Here is a 22,089-nt window from a genome sequence, read left to right on the forward strand (position 1 = left end):
CACCTTATCTTCGATAGCCTTTGCGCGGGCCCTTGCCATTGGTCCAAGTCGTGTCATAGGAGACGTAGGTAGGTCCATGGGGACGACCTTGGGATGCTTCGCATCATCTCCCCCCTCCCTTGGGAAAGATCCGACCTCAGATCAAAATCTTCATCACCATGGTAGGGAGAGAGATCCTTGACGTTGAAGATGTCGCTCACGTTGTACTTGTCGCGCGGGAGGTTGATCTTGTAAGCGTTGTTGTTGTAGCGTGCTAGCACCTTGAAGGGTCCATCGGCTCGTGGTAGAATTTTGGACTTGCGTTCATTGGGGAAGCGGTCCTTACGAAGGTGTAGCCACACGAGATCTCCATTGCTGAATATCATGGGTTGCTTATTGAAGTTGAGCTTGGTCGCGAGTTGTTGTACTTGGCGCTTGATGGTGTGCCTTGTATCTTCATGCTTCTTCTTGAGATAGTTTACTCGTGCACTCACGTCCATGTTGATGCGCTCCTGTAGTGGTAGAGGAAGAATGTCCAATGGGGACAATGGGTTGAAACCATAGACGACCTCGAAGGGGGACTTTCCAGTAGTCGAATGTCTTGTGCAGTTGTAGGCGTACTCGGCGACGGGTAGACACTCTTCCCATTCCTTGAGGTTCTTCTTGATCAACACGCGAAGAGGCGTTGATGGCGTGCAGTTTGTCACCTCTGTTTGGCCATCGGTTTGTGGGTGGTATGCCAAAGAGAATATTAGCTTGATTCCGAGCTTGGAGCATAAGGTCTTCCAAAAGTAATTCAAGAATTTGACGTCGCGGTCCGAGACAATCCTCTTTGGCACTCCATGTAGGCGCAAGATTTCCCTACAAAAGAGTTTTGTAACATGTGAAGCATCGTCTATCTTGTTGCATGGTATGAAATGTGCCATTTTAGAGAATCGGTCCACAACAACAAACACGAAATCCTTTCTGTTGTAGGGTGGAACCCTAAGTGGATATCTTTCATGAATTGGAGGGGAAATCCCCAAGAACAATAAGAACACAAGAGAGAGGAAACACTCAAATTGACTAGATCCAATCACACATATGCTAGATCCAAGAACATACAAGAGTTCACAATGATGCAAGAACAGCAAAGGAAAGATACAAGGTACTAGTTCATCCCAATCCTATGAGGAGAGAGGTCTTGATGATCCTATGATGGGGATCCTTCCCTAGATGGGGTCTTGGTATCCACAAGTGAATCTTCTCCCTTAGGAGGACATGATCTCCTATAGGAGTGGGTACAAGGAGCAAATCTCACATAATCATCTCATATACTTTTCTATTCCTAACAAATGATCTAGGTACGAAATATATAGGTAGGTGGATGGAGGGGGCGAAGAGGAGGCCCAACAGCAGCTCAGAGTTGTCCATCCTAATGGGCTCGTGCGCATGGGGTAAGTTGGTCCCGTGCGCATGGGGGTCCCGTGGGCACGGTACAAGCCCGTGCGCACGGGGTGCTCCAACGCCAGCTCCCTGTGTAGCCCATAAACTTGGGGTCTCGGGGGCCCGTGCACATGGGGTCGCTTGGGACTTCATGTCCAGCTCCTATTGGGTTCCTTCTTCCTCCATGTGGGCTTGGGGTCCTTCTCCTTGGCCTTCGAGAAGCTTCCTAGCTGCTTGGTGGCGGTCACCCTCGTACCTAATGATGCACACCAATCCATGGTGAGATAGCAACCAAGTCCTATGGATATTCATGTAAATCTTGAAGAGGAGGGGGTTCACCTAAAGTCCGGTAGGTCCACTTGGAGCTTGATGTGCTATGAAGGTGTACATGGTGATGTCCGTAGGATGCTCCGCATCATCCCCTCCCTCATGGAAAGATCCGACCTCGGGTCTAAATCCAAATCACCATGGGAAAGAGATGATGGTGTCATGTAGAAGTGGACGGTCACCAAGCATTCATCATCTTGTAGTTCCAAATGTGCACCGTCTTGTGATTCCTTCAAAAGGAGCATGAACAAAAAACACTTGGAAAAACAAATGTGCTTAGCATTAGTGCAAAACCAAGCATTCAAGTGGTGATTCACCGAACAAGTTTCGTCATCATGCATAGCATATGGTGTAACAAAGGATTGTGACATGGCATGAAAGCACATAAATTGAGCGAAATCAAGGACATCATGGAAACAAGCATGTAGATGTGAGGTAGCGATGCAAATATGTGGGACAAGTAAACAATCATCTACCTCAATGTCATAGCAAGAATGCATAAAGTGCTCAATGAACGGTCTATGGTAGGCATATGAAGCATTCACAACACCAAAATAAATGAAGTGCCTAAAGTGCAAGACAATCCAACAGTAACGTGCATGGGGTGTAGTGAATATAGAGTGGCACTCAACACAATAGAAAGAGAAATTGTTCATCATGTGCGAGGCAATCATAGTGATCAAGTAGTGGAAACTAGTAGTGTGAAGATGCAACATACTAGAAGGAATCATGGCCAGCATGTCATGTATGCAACTAGTGGACATGAATAATTCACATGACATATCAAAAGCATGAAAACAAGATATGAGCAAAATAGCATCAATGTATTGGCGAGAGGCCATATGTAAATAGCAATGGGACATCATGACTCTCCCAACACAACAAGCATGAATAGCATTGGGCACAAAGAAATCATTGCAATAGCTACTAGGATCTCCACCAAGCATGCAAATACACATAGAAGTAGTATAATGATGAATCATGGGTAGATGCAAGCAAGGGTCACAATTGAATGGCAAAATCATGTAAGGAGGCATAACATGCAAAGTGAACAAGATACAATGGGCATAAATTAACAAGTGATATATAGCCATAGCCTTGTGAGAGCCAAGTAGAAGAGATGCGCGTAGTCGTTGCACGGAGAGAATGGTAGGAAGGACAATCCACGGGATCCCAAATCGTCATTGCTCTCAAGAGCTCATTTCGTCAACACTTGGGATTGAGAGGTTGACGAGTATACATGAGTACCTACACACAACAAAAACAAAGGGAAAATTTTGTGTGCGTGGTATATGTACACATCATGCATTATGATGCATACGTGCATGTGTTGGTTAGCACAAAATATCCAATGCTCAAATGAGTGAGTTGCATGATATAGAAACATGTCATCCATCATGAGAGGTTTGTTGTTATGTATAGCATAATGGAGACTCAAAGGATGCAATGCATCACTCGCAATATCTAGAGCATTGTGAGGAAAGGTATGCATGTGGTATACACAAGGGATGTAATCATGCGAAACATAAAAAATTTCATGGCATGGCGTATGAGATGAATTGCACAAATTTTGCGAAGAAAGCATAGCAATATCATCGCAAGAGAAACAAAAGCCAATGACCATCATCTCGTCATCTATGCCATATGTGCAAATAGGATTTATTTTAAGGGGCAAGCATAGTTACTATGTTGAGATTGAAATGAAGCAATATGGGATATCTCACTCATAGCATATGACAAGTTCAATGGATTGTCAAACATGATGTGACCAAAAGAATTTTCACATGATATCCTATGGAGCATAGCATCACAACTAGGCACCTCAACATGCTCATCATCATATTCATCATAAATAGGTAAGTCATGACATGATGAAGTTGCACTAGCATGAAGTATAGTAATAGGTGTGCCAACATCACGCAAGCAATCATTGTGAATATAGTCCAGTAGTGGGACAAGAGAAGCACCATCACCAATGTTACCTTTGGAGCTCCACTCATGTGGTGTAGGTGAGGTGTGGAAGACCGAGTCGTGGTCATCTTCATCGTGATGGAACCATGTGGGGGTGCATCGTATTCCACCATGGCCATCATCTTGTCCATAGGAAGGACGAAGTCGTCGAGGATCGATGCATCATCACAAATGGGACGTAGCACCAAATGAGAAGACACAATAGAGGTAGAGGTTAAGTCGTTAGAGTTGAAAGTGGCCTCACATGACCTATCAACTATCTCACTCTCTCTATGTGATGGTAAACTCACTCCCTCAAGGTAGGTGCAAACATATGGTGGAGTCACTCATCTCACTCAAGTGGTGGGGGTTGTGTCTCTCCTCACATGGGAGTTGTGGCAACTCGTCATATATGGGGCTAGTGGTGAAGTCACTCTCACTCTCAATATGGTGGCACAAGTCACGCAAGTCATCATATGTCGCCGTGGTCGAAGGTAAAATCCCATGCTCAACCATCTCCCTTGAGGGGCTTCCGAAGATGGAAGTGTCGCCCTCGCTCATAGGTGATCGTCTTGGACTTGATGATGTCGAAGTAGGTGTACTTGTCAGGTAGGCGAAGATGTCGTACGTCGAAAGGCGAACATGCCTTGATAACACTTGGCGAAGATGCCGAAGTGGTGGTAGTAGTCGTAGCTCCGTCTTGGTGGTGCTCGTCTCGCGGTCTTCTCTTGTACTCATGAAGGTTATCCTTGGCATGAAGTAGAGCATGTTAGGACTTGTAGGTTTGTGCGTGTCGAGCATCGTTATCTTGATGGTGTTGTAGTGCTTGAGCTCGATGGCGTTCCGAAGATTTGCTACTTGAGCGTCGCCACCGAGAAGATGATGAAGGGGAAGAAGACTTGTAGTTGGCCAACATGTCTCGTACTTGATCCATTTGTTCCGCCAACTTGGTGTCGATGTAGTCCCTTTTCCTTGGTTCGCTTTGGTGAATGTTGATGGTGAGTCGCTCAATGTCGTGCATTGCTCGTGGTAGTCCGAATATGGATGTTTTGTCGATGTAGTTGTTCGCGCCGTCGTTGTCGTGGAAGACCGGAGATGAAATGCCTTGCCTATCCATCACAAGACTCGAGCAAATGTGAGTGGAAGAAAGGAAAGAACTCACCAATGTACCTTATCCAATGTTGAAGATGTATCAATGATCACTCAATAATGTAACAAGGAAATAGCACAATTGGTACCAGATCTCGTCAATTCTCACACCTACACAAGTAAGGCTTATGGTGGAGCTCGGTGAGGATAGTGGCACAAACATTTGATGCAAAATGTTAGCAAGAGTCAATAATGTTGGAAAAGATTCACAAATTCGCAAGTGAAACAAGTAGACCAATAGCAATATGTGGTACATGGAAACACACACACGGATAGATAAATGGGGTCATGCTAAATTTTGGAATGTTATATTAAATAAATAATTGTGATGGTTTGTTTGATTTTTGTGTGATTGATTGTGTGAAACTGAGTGGAAATTGAAACTTTTAGAAAGCTACATGAGAGGGAATAAAAGGACTTTCCCAAAACTTTCATCTTGCATTTTGATCTCCCTGAGTTCAAATTCATTACAAAACCCTAGAGTGAAGATAATATGACTTCTTCCATTTAAAGAAAAGAAAAGGGGTTCGAAAATGATTTGAATTTCCATTTGAAATATTTTAAATTTAGAAACTTTAAGCAACTCAATGAGTTCATGAGGGAAGATAAAATGACTTCTTCATATTTTAAGAAAGAGAGTTGGAAGTTTCAAAGAAATAAATTGGAAGTCACTTTGAAGTTATTTGAAACTCATTTTTCCATTTGAAGTTGTCTGAAATTCCAAATTCAAATCCAATTGGGAGTTATTTGAGTTTCTTTTCAAAATATTTTTCTCCTAAAAATAAATAAATGGAAATAAGGGTAAAATGATTCCCTTCAATGGAAAATTAGGATAAAATAAATTTGAAATCATTTTGCTATTTAAAAAATGATTTTTGTTGATTTTAAATGCAACAGTAGCACTGTTTGACTTTTATGATTTTTTATCTAATTTGTTTGAACTTGGTAAATAGTTCATCTTATTCTTGGTATTTTTCTGAGCATTTTGGTATATAATATGCATATGTAATTTTTTTAATTATTTTTGCTCTGTTGTAGTTTTTGTTCTGAAAAAAAAACAAAAAAACCGCCTGGACCAAAACACTGTTCGGCCCAGGAGCACCCAACCTGCCTATGGCCGAATTCGGCCCGACGCGGAGCCCCAACGCCCGAAGGCCTTCGCGTCGCTCAACCGCCCGCGCCTCCCCCTCGCTCGCTTCCCGCCGATGCCGCTGACCAGCGGGGCCCATCCCCGGGTCGTCCCCAACCTCCCGCTCAATCCGCTCGGGATGAGCTCGCGAGCGCGCTTGCCCGAAACCGCCGGCCGCCTTCCGCTCGAATGAGCTTATCCCATTGCTCCCCGACGCCCTACCTTCGGCTATAAAAGCCCCAGGACATCCTCGTTCGATCCCGCCCCTCCTCTACTCCCCACGTCGCACGTAGCCGCCTCCCCGTCCATTTGGATCTCGCCGGAGCTGAAGTTCTCCTTCGTTGATTCCGTCGTCGGTGGAACCCCAGACCCTCTCCTCTTTGTCAAAAATTTGTTCCCTTGCCGTCCTGCACCCGTTCGACAATTTTTTTGCCGCCTAGGTCTTCCGGAGGCGCCGCCCCAACGAAACGCGCCCTCGCCGGATGTCACATCCCTAGTTCTGACAATGCCTAGTGCATGCATTAGAGTGTTACATCATGTTTAAATTTCATTTAAACCTGAGATGGGGATTGACTAAGCCCTAACACCAAATGAATTCAACTAGGGTCAAAGTAAAACCTTTTTCATTGAACTCAAAATGTCCTCTAAAAATGTTCAACATTTCTGGTTTGAGGTGGAAGCATCTACCAAAAATGGTTTATATTTTTGCAGGGCATATTTGGTCACTGAATTAAACCATATTGTATTTGACTTTGGGCATTTAAATACTATAAATAATTTAAATGTTCAAATAAATGTTGGGAAATTGTTAGGGGTCACTGAAATAATTCAGAAAACACCCATAACTGTTTCCAGGATTTTATAAAATGATTTCATATTTTAAATCAAATCAAAAACAAATTGCAGAAAATAGAAAATATAAAACAGAATAGAAATAAAAGAGAGAGAGAGAAGGAAGTACTTGGCCTCACCCGTGCAGCCCAGCCGGCCCAGCTCCCCCACCTGGCCGGCCCAGCCCACCTCCTCCCCTTTGTCTTCTTCCTCCCCTCGCACCGAAGCAGCTCGGTGGCAAGCGCCGATGCCGCCTCGGCCACCTCCTGCCTCCCTGCTTGCCTCCGCTACTCCCTGGAGACGCCACGCGGCTCCCTCAGGCCTCTCTCAACTCCCTCCCGTGCTCATCCCCTTCTCCTACTCTCCCTCTCGCTCCGCACCTCGGACCCGAACGGAGTCGTCGCCACCGACGCCGTTCGCCGCGGCCACCATCCCCCTCTCGCCTCCCCGACGCCTCCCAGAGCTCCGCAGTGCCTCCCTCGACCTCCTCGACGTCTCACGCGACCAGAAGGGCCCCGAGCAGCCGCCATCGTCATCATCCCCAAGCGTCGGCCCCGGCGCCGTTCTCCGTCGAATTCGGCCACTCCGGCGCGCCCCCGAGCTCGCTGACCCTCCCTGCACGATCCCCGTGAGTCCCTGCTCCGTTTCCCCCTAACCCCAAGTTCGATTTCGAGCTCTAGCCGCCCCCTCTACCGGAGCCGAGACGCTCCGCCGCACGGACTCGTCGCCGGCGAAGCCCCGGTGACCAAATGGCCCCGCGCGTGCGTCCGTTGCACTCGCAACGACCCGTGGAGCAACGCTAGCGTGGCAGCTAGCTTGTTTGCAAGCCGCAGCACTAACCCCGCACCCACCCGAGCTCCGGCCGCCGCCTCGGGCTCCATTCCGGCGAACCCCAGCCACCCCCGCACCTTCCGTTGGCCCCCCTAGATGCGCACGGGCACGGGCTACCTTCTGGTGCCCTTCGCGCGTCCAGCCGCCGCCCGTAGCGCAACCCCGGTGAACTTCCGCCGCGTTTCGGGTCGCCGCCGGCCGAACTCCGGTGGCCAGTGACGTGGCGCTGTCATTAGCACTAATGACCCTGTTAAACTAACCCCGTGACGCTGACAGTGGGCCCCGTAGCGGGTCAAAGCCCGGGTCAACGCGGGATTAGCCCCTGTGTCACTGACGTGTGGACCCCACACGTCAGGTTTGACCTGGACCGCCCGTTGACCTGCTGAGGTCAGCATGAGGTCATGCTGACGCCATAATTCATTTTCTGGAATTATTTTAATTCTAAATATTCAGGAAATTTCAGAAAATGCCCTAAACTTCAATAAATCATAGAAAATTAACCGTAACTCCAAATTAAATAAATTATATATGAAAAATTATCAGAAAAATTCAAGGAATCCATCTGTACCATTTTCATGCATGTTAGAACAACTTATCACTACTGTTTAGGGCAAATGAAGTGAATGGCATTTGAATAATCACATATGGAGTTTGAATTTGAATCTTGTATTCAAACCAACTTCATTTAATCCGTTGCTAGTTGCATTAGCCCAAAACACATTCATTTTGCCATGTCATGATCATGCATCATATTGTGCATTGCATTGATTGTATTTCTTCTTGTTGCCGGTATCTGTTCCATCCCGGTAGACGATGTCTGACGTTGTGATCGTTGACACTGATGAAGACTCAATGTTATCTTCAGAAGTGCCAGGCAAGCAAAACCCCCTTGTTCATTCCGATAAAATCCCACTCTCTCGCTCCTGCTCTCTTTTACTGCATTAGGACAACAACGACATATTTGATACGTGCTGCGGTAGCTGAACCCCTTTATCCTTTGCATGACCTGTCATTGCCACAGTAAATAGATGAAACCCACTAGCATGAGTAGGAGTTGTTTGAGCCCTGATGTGCCTACTCATTCATGCTTGTTGTCATGCCTGCTACTGCTTAGAGTTGAGTCAGGTCTGATTCATCGGGGATGAATCAGAGGCGTGTGAACATGTCCTACTGTGTGTGAGCTAAGTGTGTGAACACGATTTGGTAAAGGTAGCGGTGAGAGGCCATGTAGGAGTACATGGTGGGTTGTCTCATTGCAGCCGTCCTCAGGAACTGAGTTCTGTGTTTGTGATCCATGATCAGTTACTACCACACATTGGGCTCCGGGCGCTCCAAGCTCTCTCGACTTATTAATCAACTTGATCTCTGTCCAGGAGTTGCAACTAGTTTCTGGTGTTTGTAGGTAGTGTTAGTAGTCTACCAAGTGGCACCCGGTACAGGTGGGCTTGGGACAGACTAGGCACAGTGGCCCGGTGTACCAAGTGGCACCCGGTTGGTGGGCTTGGGAACCCTGCTCACATCGTTTGGGGCCGTGAGCGACACCCCGGCCGGATCTCCTTGCGGATGGAACCCGAATAGGTGATAAACCTGGACGAGAGACTTGTTCGGTTAGTCAGGTCGTGGCCGACTCCCTCGCCCGGCTTCCGCTTGAAGGTTGCCGAGGTACATGACGTGTACAGGGCGGTAAGTGGCGAGAGCATGTGTGAAGAAGTACACCCCTGCAGGGTTAACATCATCTATTCGAATAGCCGGATTCCTCGGATATGGAAACGTGGACCCCTTGTACAGTTCATAGACAAGTGAAAGTGGATACTCTAAAATACGCAAGATAAGCGTGAGTGCTATGGATGGCGTTCTCGTAGGGAGACGGGAGCGGATCCATAGTGGTGTATTGATATGGTGAATATGTGGACTCGTGTGCGCCACCTCAAAGAGTTACTTGCAGTCGTAGTTCAGGATAGCCACTGAGTCAAAGCTGGCTTGCTGTAGTCAAACTCCACCATCCCCTTTGTTGATAATGAGGCATATGTAGATAGATCTGATGTAAGTCTTGATGGGTACATTTGTACTCACGTTTGCCCATTTTATGTTTTGCAGAGAGACTTCAGTCTCACTAGTAGTTCCGCGTGGACTTCGACGTTTAGCTTGATACCTCAGCTACGATCTTGTGCCCTCGGCAGGATCTGATAAATAGTCAGGCTTCTCAGCCCTTTTCATTTATAGATGTCTGTACTCAGACATGATAGCTTCCGCTTGTGCTTTGACTTGTATGTTCTGATTGTTGGGTCATGAGACCCCTGTTTGTAATATCTCGCTCCTCGGAGCCTATTGATTAAAATACTTGAGTTGTAGAGTCATGTTGTGATGCCATGTTGTTTTTGCACATATCGAGCATATTGTGTGTATGTTATTGAAATGCTTGGTATGTGTGGGATCTGACAACCTAGTTGTTTATCCTTGGTAGCCTCTCTTACCGGGAAATGTCTCCTAGTGTTTCCACTGAGCCATGGTAGCTTGCTACTGCTCCGGAACACTTAGGCTGACCGGCATGTGTCCTTCTTCGTTCCTGTGTCTGTCCCTTCGGGGAAATGTCACGCGATGAATACCGGAGTCCTGTTAGCCCGCTACAGCCCGGTTTACCGGAGTCCTGCTAGCCCAGTGCTACAGCCTGGATTCACTCGCTGATGACCGACACGTTCGATGCTGGGTCATGGATGCCTGTCCCTGTAAGTCTGTGCCACTTTGGGTTTACGACTAGCCATGTCAGCCCGGGCTCCTTATCATATGGATGCTAGCGACGCTATCATATACGTGTGCCAAAAGGCGCAAACGGTCCCGGGCAAAGGTAAGGCGACACCCGTGGGAATACCGTGCGTGAGGCCGCAAAGTGATATGAGGTGTTACATGCTAGATCGATGTGGCATTGAGTCGGGGTCCTGACAGCGTTGGTATCAGAGCTTGACTGCCTGTAGGATTACCAAGCCAAACTGGTCGAAGTTGAGTCTAGAAATTCCTTAGTTATATAAGGGAATTGATTGCGGGATGGAACGTAAGGCTCTTTTACTCCTTATACCTCATGGCCTTCTGATCTGAGTCATCATCTTCTCTTCTACGGGGATTAAGAACTAGGCTATCTCTTCTTTCTATCAGGATCACGTGTTACTAATCCGTAGACTTATAAGATTGTTGGACTTAAGTCTCAGTTCAGTTCCTACTACTCCCGTATGTTAATTGTTGATCTCGAAACCTTGATATTGTGCTTCTGAGTGGTTATGCCACCATTTTTGTGAATGTCTCAAATCTTTTCTGAGCATTTACAGCCGTTATGCTGTCCGAGTCATCCCAGGTTTCTAAGTAGTCTGATGCAATTGCAAATCCTTTCTTCCCGTTTCAATGTTCCCATGGGCCAGATTAACCACACTAATCAGTGAGTTGAGGTACTTCGTTACCTTGACATATATGTTGGAGATATTATTGTGACCCTAGGTGTCTTAGGGGATCATCTAGTAATTAGCCAGGATTTGTGTTCCCAGTGTGATGATTCTGGCCATCATTCTTGAAAGCATCCCGTGATGCTACTTAGTAGTAGGTATTCTGCTCCTGGGTTCTTGAACCCGAGATTCACTCTACCTACTTCATGTTGTTAGTAATTGCTAGCTCCTTTAGGATATTAGTAACCTTGTGATAGTCCTCGAGGTCCGTGGTATTTCCTTCTTCCAATTACCATGAACCACTCTTGGCAGGAGTTCTTCTGGATTAAAAGATCACAATTAGAGTACTCTTGAGGAGATCTCCACTCATAAATCGTGACTCTGCCAGTTCTACCTTTCTGCATGGGTTATCCGGAAGAAATATGTTGAACTTGGTTCGACATACTAATCTATGCATCCACAACTCAGAAAGTTATATGTTCCTTTGAGTTGTCCTCTTTAGTTGTCCTCTGACCCTCGCCTATCAATTGATAGTCAAGAGTATGCGTGCGTTCGTTTATCGATGCCTATTACTCTTGTGGTCCGTCAAGCCATTCTGTCCCGAATGACTTGGAGAAACAAACTCCAGTATCTCATCCATATCTAGGATTGGGTCAAAGTAGTTGTATTCCGCAGATCAAATGCCAATCCAGCTTTTGGTTCTGTTCTACCTTGGAGTATTAACCCCTTTATGTCAGAATTGTCATGAGAACTGCACCAACTCTCATGAATTTTGACGTAGTAATACTTCTCACCATCATTAGTCATTCCTCGGCCATCGTGTTGATGCAACCGGAATACCGACAAATGAATTGTGATGTGTGAAATCAATACTGCTAGCAACTCTGTTGCTTGGTAGTTAAAGGATAATAATTCCATTCTTAGTATGTTGGTTTTCGAATCATCCTTCTAAGACTGATCGTGCTACCTAGTCCTTATTTCGGTGCACCCTTCGATTGATGAGTTAGGATCTTGTCAAGTCCTCACTCATCTGATCATATCGTCTTGCCCTCAAAAGCAAGATTGTTCTCGATCTTAGTAACATACCGGTGGTTCGTGACTTTCCAAATATCTTCTTGGAGGTGTTACCGGGTTGTCACCTGACCGCTATGTTGAGTTCGTGATCAAGTTGGTTTCTTGTGAACCACCTTCTCTCCAAGAATCGGTGTTAGATATCCCTGAGCTAGTTGGTTAAGCTAGACAACAACTTGGAAAGTTGGAAGATAAAAGCTTGTCTGACTTAGTTCGTTCCAAAGGGATATTCTTGTGTAGTGTGTGTTGAAGAAAGATGATATCTTCATCGATTGGTCCTTGTGATCAGTTGCTGGACCTATTGTCTTATCAATCCTTTGATTTGAGTGTGGGCTATCGTCAAATCAAATCAGTACCAACGATGCTCGTAATGTTGTCTTATTCGTGGTTGATCCCTCGAGCATACACCATTACATCTTTGGTCTGACCAATGCTATCACCGTGTTCACTTAACTATGGAATTCCTTTTAAAAGGAAACCTAGATGAATTGTTGTTGAGCCCATTGACAACATCCTTATCTCCTCCATGATTTTGTTGAACATTAAGCTAGTGTTGGAAAATTTTGAAAGCATTTGTTCATGCTAGCTCATGAAGTATTTGTTTGATGAAAGGAGTGACTTCCTCTTATACACGTGCATTTGGTGAAAGTTGCCGCCGTGAATTTGAGAAAGTTAGTTTGCTTCCTCTGGAATCATCCCAAGTCAGTCATGCATACGTGCGAAGTATTCTGTGGTCTGGAGACTTGCAACCTTCATTCCATATGTGTTCCGAGCACACCAAGCCACTGATTGATTTGTTCAAGGAGAAGAAGTTCCTTCTTAAGAGCATGCCTTCTGCAAGGATTTTGATATCCTCGTTGATGGTTCCCCACCTGAACTCGGTAGTGTTTTATTATAAGACTACTACGTGGCCATGCTTGTCTGGGACAACGTGTTCACATGTTTGTAGCAGAACCAGCTCATGTTTTGGAGCTTGCTATCGTAGTTCATCTCCCGAGAATCCCGCAACGTTATCTCGTCGATTTGTGTTGCAAACTTTCATTTTTCTTCCTAGACTCGATGAGTCTGGAATATCCTGACACCAACCAGATCTGAATCTCAGGCAGATATGATGGGTTGGAACATTTCCCAAGAACTATAATATCGGTCCCTCGGAAACCGGTAAGTGGATGTCGTGGTCAACACACCCCACCGGAAGACCTATTATTGCAGTATCTTGATTGAAGAAGTTGGCCACCTCCCCATAGGGATTTCGTAGGATTACTCCCTAGTTGCCCCTATGGATTTCTGTGTTCCGAAGTCCGACCTTTTACTTGATGTTCTAGATATAAACCATATCTATGGGTGGGTTACACTAGCACATCAAGGAGAACATTAGAAGCGGAGTGCTAAATGTCTCTCGGTCGATCGTCCAGATTTTGTTCCTTGGCTCGCTAAGGTGAAATCTGAGAAAGTGTTATCCTCCTTTGCATCTGCATCGTCCATCGCTATTCATCATGGTAGTATGTTGTGTTGTCAGCATCCTTGACACGGATGTTGGTAAAATCTTGATGATTATGGAAATGCTCAAGTTCTTGAGAGCACGCACAAGCGTTACGTGTTATCATCGGTCCTAACTGGGATTCCTCTCGGTTTCCTCGGCAATGCTATGATCTTTTCAAACAGTGAATCCACTCTCTATTGTTGGGTTCTTCCCTAGTTACCAGAATCATTCCCATCGTTTGCATTTTGTTCCCAGCTTGCACCGCCAATGTGCCATTCTACCATGGGTCTCTTCCATTTCCGGTGATAAGCAAAAATCATCCATTGCGTTGTCTTCAACAAGGTAATCCACATCATCCAAGTCCGAATATGCCATTCTACCGACCCCCTCCAAATGATCGCTTGTGACTGCCTTAGGCTGGTTTAAAGAGTTTCAATGATCTTTGAATCAAAGGTAATTCTTTTTGCCACTTAAGGGGATATCTCTACGAGTCACCTTCCCTAAGGTGTATCGTTATGGTATCATGGCAACTCAACTCCTCGCTACGTGGACAATCGTTTACCACCTTCTTAGGTGTGGAATCATTGTCTATCTAGTGAACCTTCGTCATTCGTTTCTTTCCACCCCTCTTGATGTGTATCTCGTGTCTCGACCCGAGAGATGGTCCTATGTCTCATTCCGTGAGTTGTTCGATCTTCGAGAAGATCGACCCTTCTAGAGTCTCCTTCTTCCCTCCATGTCATGTTGACAGGATTTCTCAGAGCAAGACATCAAGACAATGATGGTGAATGAATCAATGTTCAACTGAAGTGCACCCTGGATCGTGAAGACTATACTAGTTGCGTTTACCCCTCACTTTACCCTACGCTTGAATCTCGAGACGAGATTCTTGTTTAGTGGGGGTGAGTTGTCACATCCCTAGTTCTGACAATGCCTAGTGCATGCATTAGAGTGTTACATCATGTTTAAATTTCATTTAAACCTGAGATGGGGATTGACTAAGCCCTAACACCAAATGAATTCAACTAGGGTCAAAATAAAACCTTTTTCATTGAACTCAAAATGTCCTCTAAAAATGTTCAACATTTCTGGTTTGAGGTGGAAGCATCTACCAAAAATGGTTTATATTTTTGCAGGGCATATTTGGTCACTGAATTAAACCATATTGTATTTGACTTTGGGCATTTAAATACTATAAATAATTTAAATGTTCAAATAAATGTTGGAAAATTGTTAGGGGTCACTGAAATAATTCAGAAAACACCCATAACTGTTTCCAGGATTTTATAAAATGATTTCATATTTTAAATCAAATCAAAAACAAATTGCAGAAAATAGAAAATATAAAACAGAATAGAAATAAAAGAGAGAGAGAGAAGGAAGTACTTGGCCTCACCCGTGCAGCCCAGCCGGCCCAGCTCCCCCACCTGGCCGGCCCAACCCACCTCCTCCCCTTTGTCTTCTTCCTCCCCTCGCACCGAAGCAGCTCGGTGGCGAGCGCCGATGCCGCCTCGGCCACCTCCTGCCTCCCTGCTTGCCTCCGCTACTCCCTGGAGACGCCACGCGGCTCCCTCAGGCCTCTCTCAACTCCCTCCCGTGCTCATCCCCTTCTCCTACTCTCCCTCTCGCTCCGCACCTCGGACCCGAACGGAGTCGTCGCCACCGACGCCGTTCGCCGCGGCCACCATCCCCATCTCGCCTCCCCGACGCCTCCCAGAGCTCCGCAGTGCCTCCCTCGACCTCCTCGACGTCTCACGCGACCAGAAGGGCCCCGAGCAGCCGCCATCGTCATCATCCCCAAGCGTCGGCCCCGGCGCCGTTCTCCGTCGAATTCGGCCACTCCGGCGCGCCCCCGAGCTTGCTGACCCTCCCTGCACGATCCCCGTGAGTCCCTGCTCCGTTTCCCCCTAACCCCAAGTTCGATTTCGAGCTCTAGCCGCCCCCTCTACCGGAGCCGAGACGCTCCGCCGCACGGACTCGTCGCCGGCGAAGCCCCGGTGACCAAATGGCCCCGCGCGTGCGTCCGTTGCACTCGCAACGACCCGTGGAGCAACGCTAGCGTGGCAGCTAGCTTGTTTGCAAGCCGCAGCACTAACCCCGCACCCACCCGAGCTCCGGCCGTCGCCTCGGGCTCCATTCCGGCGAACCCCGGCCACCCCCGCACCTTCCGTTGGCCCCCCTAGATGCGCACGGGCACGGGCTACCTTCTGGTGCCCTTCGCGCGTCCAGCCGCCGCCCGTAGCGCAACCCCGGTGAACTTCCGCCGTGTTTCGGGTCGCCGCCGGCCGAACTCCGGTGGCCAGTGACGTGGCGCTGTCATTAGCACTAATGACCCTGTTAAACTAACCCCGTGACGCTGACAGTGGGCCCCGTAGCGGGTCAAAGCCCGGGTCAACGCGGGATTAGCCCCTGTGTCACTGATGTGTGGACCCCACACGTCAGGTTTGACCTGGACCGCCCGTTGACCTGCTGAGGTCAGCATGAGGTCATGCTGACGCCATAATTCATTTTCTGGAATTATTTTAATTCTAAATATTCAGGAAATTTCAGAAAATGCCCTAAACTTCAATAAATCATAGAAAATTAACCGTAACTCCAAATTAAATAAATTATATATGAAAAATTATCAGAAAAATTCAAGGAATCCATCTGTACCATTTTCATGCATGTTAGAACAACTTATCACTACTGTTTAGGGCAAATGAAGTGAATGGCATTTGAATAATCACATATGGAGTTTGAATTTGAATCTTGTATTCAAACCAACTTCATTTAATCCGTTGCTAGTTGCATTAGCCCAAAACACATTCATTTTTCCATGTCATGATCATGCATCATATTGTGCATTGCATTGATTGTATTTCTTCTTGTTGCCGGTATCTGTTCCATCCCGGTAGACGATGTCTGACGTTGTGATCGTTGACACTGATGAAGACTCAATGTTATCTTCAGAAGTGCCAGGCAAGCAAAAACCCCTTGTTCATTCCGATAAAATCCCACTCTCTCGCTCCTGCTCTCTTTTACTGCATTAGGACAACAACGACATATTTGATACTTGCTGCGGTAGCTGAACCCCTTTATCCTTTGCATGACCTGTCATTGCCACAGTAAATAGATGAAACCCACTAGCATGAGTAGGAGTTGTTTGAGCCCTGATGTGCCTACTCATTCATGCTTGTTGTCATGCCTGCTACTGCTTAGAGTTGAGTCAGGTCTGATTCATCGGGGATGAATCAGAGGCGTGTGAACATGTCCTACTGTGTGTGAGCTAAGTGTGTGAACACGATTTGGTAAAGGTAGCGGTGAGAGGCCATGTAGGAGTACATGGTGGGTTGTCTCATTGCAGCCGTCCTCAGGAACTGAGTTCTGTGTTTGTGATCCATGATCAGTTACTACCACACATTGGGCTCCGGGCGCTCCAAGCTCTCTCGACTTATTAATCAACTTGATCTCTGTCCAGGAGTTGCAACTAGTTTTTGGTGTTTGTAGGTAGTGTTAGTAGTCTACCAAGTGGCACCCGGTACAGGTGGGCTTGGGACAGACTAGGCACAGTGGCCCGGTGTACCAAGTGGCACCCGGTTGGTGGGCTTGGGAACCCTGCTCACATCGTTTGGGGTCGTGAGCGACACCCCGGCCGGATCTCCTTGCGGATGGAACCCGAATAGGCGATAAACCTGGACCAGAGACTTGTTCGGTTAGTCAGGTCGTGGCCGACTCCCTCGCCCGGCTTCCGCTTGAAGGTTGCCGAGGTACATGACGTGTACAGGGCGGTAAGTGGCGAGAGCGTGTGTGAAGAAGTACACCCCTGCAGGGTTAACATCATCTATTCGAATAGCCGGATTCCTCGGATATGGAAACGTGGACCCCTTGTACAGTTCATAGACAAGTGAAAGTGGATACTCTAAAATACGCAAGATAAGCGTGAGTGCTATGGATGGCGTTCTCGTAGGGAGACGGGAGCGGATCCATAGTGGTGTATTGATATGGTGAATATGTGGACTCGTGTGCGCCACCTCAAAGAGTTACTTGCAGTCGTAGTTCAGGATAGCCACCGAGTCAAAGCTGGCTTGCTGCAGTCAAACTCCACCATCCCCTTTGTTGATAATGAGGCATATGTAGATAGATCTGATGTAAGTCTTGCTGGGTACATTTGTACTCACGTTTGCCCATTTTATGTTTTGCAGAGAGACTTCAGTCTCACTAGTAGTTCCGCGTGGACTTCGACGTTTAGCTTGATACCTCAGCTACGATCTTGTGCCCTCGGCAGGATCTGATAAATAGTCAGGCTTCTCAGCCCTTTTCATTTATAGATGTCTGTACTCAGACATGATAGCTTCCACTTGTGCTTTGACTTGTATGTTCTGATTGTTGGGTCATGAGACCCCTGTTTGTAATATCTCGCTCCTCGGAGCCTATTGATTAAAATACTTGAGTTGTAGAGTCATGTTGTGATGCCATGTTGTTTTTGCACATATCGAGCATATTGTGTGTATGTTATTGAAATGCTTGGTATGTGTGGGATCTGACAACCTAGTTGTTTATCCTTGGTAGCCTCTCTTACCGGGAAATGTCTCCTAGTGTTTCCACCGAGCCATGGTAGCTTGCTACTGCTCCGGAACACTTAGGCTGGCCGGCATGTGTCCTTCTTCGTTCCTGTGTCTGTCCCTTCGGGGAAATGTCACGCGATGAATACCGGAGTCCTGTTAGCCCGCTACAGCCCGGTTTACCGGAGTCCTGCTAGCCCAGTGCTACAGCCTGGATTCACTCGCTGATGACCGACACGTTCGATGCTGGGTCATGGATGCCTGTCCCTGTAAGTCTGTGCCACTTTGGGTTTACGACTAGCCATGTCAGCCCGGGCTCCTTATCATATGGATGCTAGTGACGCTATCATATACGTGTGCCAAAAGGCGCAAACGGTGCCGGGCAAAGGTAAGGTGACACCCGTGGGAATACCGTGTGTGAGGCCGCAAAGTGATATGAGGTGTTACATGCTAGATCGATGTGGCATTGAGTCGGGGTCCTGACACCGGAGCTCCGGATGCCGCCGCCTCCCTCCGCTCGTCGCTGGCCGACCCACCGCTCGCCGACCCCACCAGCGCGCCGCCCACGCCGCGCCCGGTCTCCCCGACCCCTCCCCCGCCACCGAAGACCACCGCAGTCGCCGCCCCGCCACCGCCCGAAGCCAGTGCCGTCGTCGCCCTGTACGTCGTAGTCGTCGTCAAGGTGAGTGAACCGCTCTCTCGCTATTCATTGTTTTTTCTCTCTAAGATCGGTTTAGTTTAGTATTTTTTTAGATCGGTTAATCCGGTTTACTTAAACCGAACGGTTTTGGTTAAATCGATGGTTTTTTTATTAGCCACCACATAGGGTTTTGCTTCTTTAGTGGCTGTTCGCCGTTTAGCCTAAGCCGCGAACGCTGCTCAGCCACCCGGAGGCCGCCACGTGGCCAGGGACCTGGTCGCGAATAAAACTCTCACAGTCAAGTCCCTGTAAATTTGTGTTTAGCCCCTAAACTTCGGATAGCCACAACTTTTTAACCGTTGATCCAAATTCGATGAAACCAGCGCCAAAATGTTCGTCTTGAATAGCTTTATCCAGAAAGCCAATTTTGAAAACTTTTGGCCAAATTCAAATTTGAACTTTATTCAGATTTGAATTCAAACTTCAATTGGCCATATCTCCTAAACCGTAGCTCCAATTGATGTGATTCTTTTTGCACCGTGTCACCATTGCCAAACCCTATCACTTGGACCTATCTCATGATATTTTTCACACACTTAGGATATGTCCATAGTAGTTTTACTCGTATGCCTTGTATGCACTATGCTTCACGTCACAAATTCTGAACCACATGCCCTATGTTGTTTTGCACTTAGTATTTACTTTTGATAGTTAAGTGTGGTGTGTGTTCCTTTGGATTTTCCGAGTATTTTCATGTTGCATGTTATTTGGTTCTTTGAAATGATTTCTTATGTGGATGCAATGTTTGACTTTATAGATTTTCATCGGAGAGTGACGAATAGTTCTATTAAGTAAATTTCTGAGAGTGATATAATCTTCATCAACTATTACCAGGCAAGTTCACATTTGACCATTCTTCCAATCACCTATGTTTTATATTATGCACTTAGTCCTTTTGTGGTAGGATTGCATGGTAGGATTTATTTTTACCAGATGGCTATGCCGTTACCTAGTAGTTCATTTGAGGTAGGTCTGATCTATACAACCTTGTCACCATCGTGTAAGTTTATTTTCGCTTCACAAATGTAGACGTGGAATTGGGAAGTGTTCATGGTGAGACATGAGTGACAAAGTAGTAATCAGGACCAAGACTTGTAAATGAACTACCTGGGCGGAGGTTTGGTTTGAATGGTGGCAAAGTACAGTGGGATGGCACGGATACACAGAGGCTTGACCGTTTGAGGTCGGGTCGCTATAGAGATGGTATCAGAGCACATGTTGACTGTAGGACGTGACCCTAGAAACTGGAAAGCCCTTAGGAAAGGATTTCTCTTAAACTTTTTTTTCAAAAAGGTCCTTTACCTCTCTTCATTTCTGAGCTTTATAAAATTGTTCCTTTTACCTCAAATAGTTAGACAATACCACGTTCCCTTTGGACCACACGGAGGAAGAACTGATGAGACCACTCCGAGAAGGACAAGATATCAGACTTCACCATACACTAGAAGAGTTGAAGCTACAATAGTCGAAGCCTCCAAAGAATTGAAGAATTTGAAGACACTGAAGAATTCCAAGATTTATAAGACCTTTAGAAGACCAAACCCCGGTTGTATACTCACGTTAGATGCGATGTTTGTGAGTTGTCATTGTTTGATGTTTTTCCCGAAAGCCACAAGTAAAACTTATTTTCAATACAATATTGTGTGTATTTTGTGTATCTCTCTATCCATCTTATCTCATCCCGAAACCCTTGTACCCAATAGATGATGAATGAAGATGGACTTGTATTCTCTGAACCGATCACTCAGTTTGAGGCAGAACTATGGATTCAAAGCATGGAGAATCACTTCAGGAGCAATTTGGTTGCAAGGAAGTATGAGGTTCAATACGCTCTTCAGTACTTTACAAAAAGTGCTGCAACCTGGTGGAAAATGCATCAGGCCATACAAGGATGTAACGGAGCAAAAACTTGGGAGGAATTCAAGATGACTCTACTGAGGTCTCGTCTTATTCAGAAGCCATATGGCAATAAAATGAAGAAACCTTGTGCATGCAAGATTTGTGGTGAGATAGGACATACCCATGAAGGACACAAGGATGGATGCCCTCATTGTGAAGGAAATCACCAAGCTGAAGAATGTCCAACCATGAAGGTTACTTGTTTCTTGTGTGAAGGAACTACGCACTACCCTGCCCGGTGTCATATTTATCCCAAGGTACAAGAAATTACCAAGCAGCAAAAGGAAGCAGTGAAAGAATCCCTCAGGGAAAGTTTAAGAAAACCGGTGATGAAAGAAGATGTTGACGACCCTAATGGAGAAAGCCTAAACCGATTTTACTCCAATGCTTGCTATTCATGTGGAGAAGAAGGACATTTTTCACAATATTGCATGAAGGAAAACCAAGAGTATCTAGGAGACTTCCCGATAGAAGAAGTGGAGTTTGATCCGAGATAGAAGAATTGATCGGAACGAAGAAGTCCAGGAAGAGAAAGAGCATGTATCCCCAGAACAACCCGATTTCTGCAGAAAAGGACCTGAGTCAAATCACTTGTTACAGGAGCAAGGATTTAGGTCATTACGCTAGCAAATGCCCGGCAAGGAAGCCAAGAACCCAAGGAGCCAAGATAACCACCAGGAAGCCCCTGGATTTGTCTGAAGTCATTTGTTTATGCTGCAAGGGAGTAGGACATTTTGCCAGAGAATGTTCAGACCCGAGGAGAGCTTGAGCAGAGTAGTTGAGATCTTGATATTGGAATAAAGCATGTAATAAAGTTGGAATGCACTTTTATTTTTGTTGGGGATGTTGAGTTGAGTTATGAAATGGAAATTGTAATAGCTCGTGAAGCAATAAAAGTTGAGGTGTTGGAATCTCATGTGAAATGAGTTGTTGTTGATTGTGAATGCCTCTCTCAATATCTCACCCAGACTAAAACCTCGAACCCATGGACAAGCTGACCCCAACTTTTCCCAGAAAAATAACCACATTTCACCCAAGGAAATACATACAGTATCCTGAGTACCCCTTCTAGCTTATGCCTGCAGATGACAACCCTTTACAAGTCTTTTCTAAAGGGCCCGGAAACAATCATGACCCTGACCAGTGATCAGGATTACCCGAAGATCCTGAAGGACATGATGAAGCATATTCAACTTGAAGGAGATGCAGTTTACAAGGGTTATCCTTTCATGGAGAAGGGAGTTGAACTCTGGTATGTGGAGGTACACCTCCATCGTGTGAAGGGAGTTTGCCCAAAGACTATGGGGCAATACTTTTTCATTTCTCGAGTACCACGAGCA

Source organism: Triticum aestivum, chromosome 1A, assembly GCF_018294505.1.
Source record: "Triticum aestivum cultivar Chinese Spring chromosome 1A, IWGSC CS RefSeq v2.1, whole genome shotgun sequence".
Lineage (NCBI taxonomy): Eukaryota > Viridiplantae > Streptophyta > Magnoliopsida > Poales > Poaceae > Triticum > Triticum aestivum.